This window comes from Lasioglossum baleicum, unplaced genomic scaffold, assembly GCF_051020765.1.
Source record: "Lasioglossum baleicum unplaced genomic scaffold, iyLasBale1 scaffold0144, whole genome shotgun sequence".
In the NCBI taxonomy this organism is placed as follows: Eukaryota; Metazoa; Arthropoda; class Insecta; order Hymenoptera; family Halictidae; genus Lasioglossum; species Lasioglossum baleicum.
The window spans coordinates 252,128-257,173 of record NW_027469204.1 but is presented as its reverse complement, the minus strand read 5'-3'; positions in this window follow the sequence as shown (position 1 = coordinate 257,173).

Sequence of the window (5,046 nt, the reverse complement as noted above, 5' to 3'; positions counted from 1 at the left end):
TTCGTTCTAAGTCATTAATTTCATCCAATAACTTTCGATCCTAGAACGTACCACGCTACAGCGAGTGCCTCGATAATTTGACACAGAAACAAATTAGATGACATTTCAGCGGACGGGCGCCACGTGTTTGTGTATAAATGTCAACGTCGAGAGTTAAAGCATTCGAGAATGTTACCACGTTCTGTGAGAGACGATCGGATAAGTCAATAGCTTCACATATCCTGAGATTCCGAGTTTCAAAGCAGTCATTCAGGTAGCAAACCCGCTTATATGCATTGGCAATAGGCACCTTAACTCACGGTTTGAATATTAACGAAAAAAGCCACACAGATGCAGAACGTTACCTATTCGTATAAAGTCAATCCTTTTACCGAAGATTTTACCTTTCGAGATCCTAACCTGCTGTATCGACAGTCGAAATTCGTGCTCAGTGAAACAAACTATTATTCCATTAAGAGACCAGCACTTCCATTTCACGTACGAATAAGGAGACCGATAGGCATAATGTTCCAGAACGTTACCAATTTCTTTGGGAATCGCATAGCTATGTCAATAGCGTCACAAATCCTGTGATTCCGAGAGTCACGTCTGGCTCTCCAGGAGCAAGTCCGCTGAATGGTATTGGCATTAGTCAACTAAATTCACGCTATGAATGTTCAAGAAGACAGCCAAACCATTTGAGCACATTTCCAAATGGTATATAGTCTAACCTTTTACCGGATACCCTATATTCCAAGTGCCAAACCCGCTGTGGCTAGTGTAATTCTTGGTGCGCACGGACACAAATAATACACATTTCAGCAGACGGACTCTTCATTTTCATGTATGAACTGAATAATCGGCAGTCGAACGATTACGATAACGATAACGATAGCGATAAATAGAACGATACCAACTTATTTGACAGTCCAACGGCTAAGACAATAGCCGTCTGCTCTCCTGTGGTTCCCAAAGTTACACCAGGTATTCGGGGAATAAGTGCGCTGAGCAGTATGGGCAATAGAAACCGTAATTCACGGATTGAATATTAATGTAGGGGGTCAACCGACCAGACAACATTAACAATTCGTAGATAGTCCTTCCTCCTACAGAATACTTTACCTGCGGAGAACCTAACCCGCTGTAGCGAGAGTCCTGCTTAATGTTCACGGAACCATATTAGTATACATGTTAGAGGACCGACACCACATTGTTGTGTATAAATACCAGCATCGAGAGGCAATGCGTTCAGGCAAGCTACCGCCTTCCTTGAGAGCCGAGCGGCTATGTCAATAGGATAAACTATACTCTAATTCCATTAGCCCAACCAGGTATGCCGGGAGTAAATCCGCTTAATAGTATAGGCTTTAGACACCTTAATTCACGGTTGCAATATTAATGTAGGGCGTCAATCCATTTTAGAGAGTAACGAATTGGTATACAGTAAATCATTTTCCGAAAACCTATCATTCCAAGAAAGAATGCCTCGGTACCGAGAATATATCATTGTGTTCCGTGGAATCCATTAGTATACATTTCAATTTCATGAATGAAATGGAATGTCGTGGGTCAACCCGTTCTGATACCGGACCACCGTACTTGAGATTCGTACGGATATGTCAGTAGTCTCACCTATCGTGTGATTCCGAGGATCAATCCAGGTATTCCGGCCGTAAACCCTCTGAACAGTCTTGGGAACGGACACATTAGTTCTCGGTATTAATGTTAACCTACAGCGAAAATCCGTTTGAGAACGATACCAATTGCTATAAAGACTAACGCTGAACCGAAGACAATACCCACCGAAAAATTAAAACCGCTGTATCGACAGTATAACTTGGTGTTGAGAGAAAGAAGTCAGTATTCATTTCAGTGTCAGTGTCACTTCAAGTGAATTATAAAATCGATGGTCAAAACCGTTCGAGGACGATATATCCCTCTTTAAGAATCGAACAGATAAGTCAATAGATTCACCTACCCTGTGATTCCGAGGGTCTAACCAGGTAATCCGAAAGTAAATACGCTGAAGAGTATTTGTAATTGACACCTTAATTCACGGTATGAATATTAATGTAGATGGTCAATCCGACGAGGTACATTACCAGTTGGTATAGAGTCATTCTTTTTACCGAATACATAACCATCCTAGAACCTAACGTGATGTTGCGAGTGTCATGCTCAGTGCTTACTAAGCCAAATAGGTAGACATTATAGACGAAGCACAGCTTTTTTTCAAACATGAATTGCGAGATCGAGTGTCAAATGATCCGCGATCGATACCACGTTCTTTGAGTGTCGAACGTCTAAGTCCATTGCTTCATATATAGTCGCGATTCCAATTGTAAATCCTGGTATTCGAGGAGTAAGTTCGCTGAATAGTATTATCAATGGGCACCTTAATTCGCAGTTTGTATATCAGAGCAGAGCGTCAAACCGTTTGAGAAAGTTACCAATTGGTATAGCTTCATACACATTACCGGACACCATACATTCCGAGAGCAAAACCTGCCTTATCGTGGGGGTATCTTCGTGTTCACAGAAACATAATAGTATACATTTTCATGACGGGCACCGTATTAACATATATGTGTCGAAAAAAATCTTGAGAAACACCGTTCAATAGCGTTACCTCCTTCTTTATGATCGAACAGCTAAGTTAAAAGCTTCACTTATCCAGCAATTCCAAGAGTCAAACCATGTAGTCCGCGTCTAAAAACCGGTGAACAGTATTGGCATTAAACACGCAATTTAATGGTATGCATATTAATGATCAGAGTCAAACGTTGTTCAACGCTCCCATATGCTATATAGTCAAACCTTTTACCGAAGGCCTTGCTATCCGAGATGCTAACCCGCTGTTTCGAGAATATATCTTCGTGTTTCGAGAAGCAAACTAGTATACATTTTAGTGACTGTTACAATAATTTCATGTAGAAATTAGAAGATCGAGGGACAAAACAGTTTCTAGAACGAGACCACCCTGTTTGAGGGTCGAGCGGATAGGTCAATAGCTCCACCTATCCTGTGATACCGAGGGTCAAACCAGGTAATCTGAGAGTAACTTCGCTGAAGAGGGTTGGCGATAGGTACGTTTAATTCGCGGAGAGAATATTAAAATACATCTTCACATCGTGTGAGACCGTTATCAACTGCTATAAAGTCAAACGTATCGCACATTTCCTTACCGTCCGAGAAGCTAACCGGCCGTATCGGGAGTATAGCTGCCCGTTTGGGGAAGCACATTAGTATACAATTTAGTGACGACACATTACATTCATGTATGAATTTCGAGATCTAGTGTCTAACCGTCGACAAAGTTGCACCTTCTGTGAGATTCGAACGGCTAAGCCTATCGCGTCACCTCGCCTTTGATTCGGAGAGCTAATCCAGATGCATCGGGTGTAAATCCGCTGAAATGTATTGGCATAGACACCTTAAACCACTGTTTGAATATTAAAATCGAGCGTCACACCGGTTGAGAACGCTACCAATTGCTATAAAGACAAACTTTTTTACCTATGGCCTTACCTTCAGAGTATTTATACAGCCGGTTCGAGGGTATAACTTCATGTTCTGAGGAAGAAATTAGTCTTCCTTTCAGTGACTGCCACCCTAATTTCATGTACGAATAAAAAGGTCGAGTGTCAATCCGTTCGAGGACGTTGCCACCATCTGTGGGAGTCGCATGGCTGTGTATTGCTTCACCTGTCCTGTGATACCTAGTGTCAAATCAGATAATCCGCGAGTAAGTCCGGTGTGAAGTTTGCTGACAACTGACAACCTAATTCAACGTATGAATACAAATGTAGAGAGATAAACTGGCGGAGAAACCTCATCAATGCGTATGAAGTCATACATTTTACCGAATTCCATACCTTCCGATAACCTAACCCGTTGTAGCGTGTGTCCTGCTCAATGTGCACGGAAACAAATTAGTAGATATTTTTAATGGGCGAGCAACACGAGTTCGTTTGTAAGTATCAATAGCGAGGGCCAAAGCGTTCGAGAACGATGCCACCTCCTGTGAGTGTCGAACCGCTACGCCAATAGCTTCCCCTATCCTGTGATTCGTAGAGTCAAACCAGGTATTCCTGGAGTAAGACCGCAGAACAGTTTTGGCAATAAACACCCTAATTCACGACTTGAACATTACAGTGGTGCGTCAGATCATATGAGTGCGTTTCCAATTGGTATAAAGTCAAACGCTTTACCAAAGGCCTTACCTGCCGCGAACCTCGCCGGGTCATTGAAAGTATTACTTCGTTTTCAGAAAATGAAATTAGTATTCGATTCAGTGATGGGCACCATAACCTCATGTGTGAACTAGAAGGTCGACGGTCAAACCGTTGGAGAACCTTACCACATTCAGTAAGAGACGAGTAGGTAAGTCAATAGCTTCACCTATACTGTGATTCGGCGAGTTAAACCAGGAATTCCGCCAGTTATCCCTCTGAACAGTATTGGCAATAGACACCTTAATTCACGGTTTGGATATTAAAGTGGAGCGTCAAACCGATTGAGAGCGTTACCAATTTGTATAACGTCAATCGTTTCACCGAATGCCTTACTCTCAGCGAACCACTCCGGCCTCATTGAGAGTATAAGTTCAGGATCAGGAAAGGAGATTAGTATTCATTTCAGTCACGGGCACCTTGATTTTATGTATGAATTAGAAGATCGAGCGTCATACATTTCGTGAACTATACCACCGACTGCAAGGGACGAAAGGATAAGTCCATACCTTCATCTACCCAGTGATTCTGATAGTCAAACCAGGTATTCCTGGTGTCAATCCGCTGAAAAGTATTGGCCATAGACGCCTTATTTGACGGTTTCAATATTAAAGCAGGCCGTCAAACCGTTGTGTCGCGGTACCAATTGGTACAGAGTCAAACATTTTACGGATAACCCAACCTTCGGTGAAGCTAAGCCGCCGTATCGAGATTAGATCATCGTGATTACAGTAAAATGTTTGTAACCGTTTCTGTGACGGGCATCTTAATTACATGTATGAATAAAACGATCGTGGGTCAAGCCGTGCGTGAATGTTGCCAGCTTCTGAGGGAG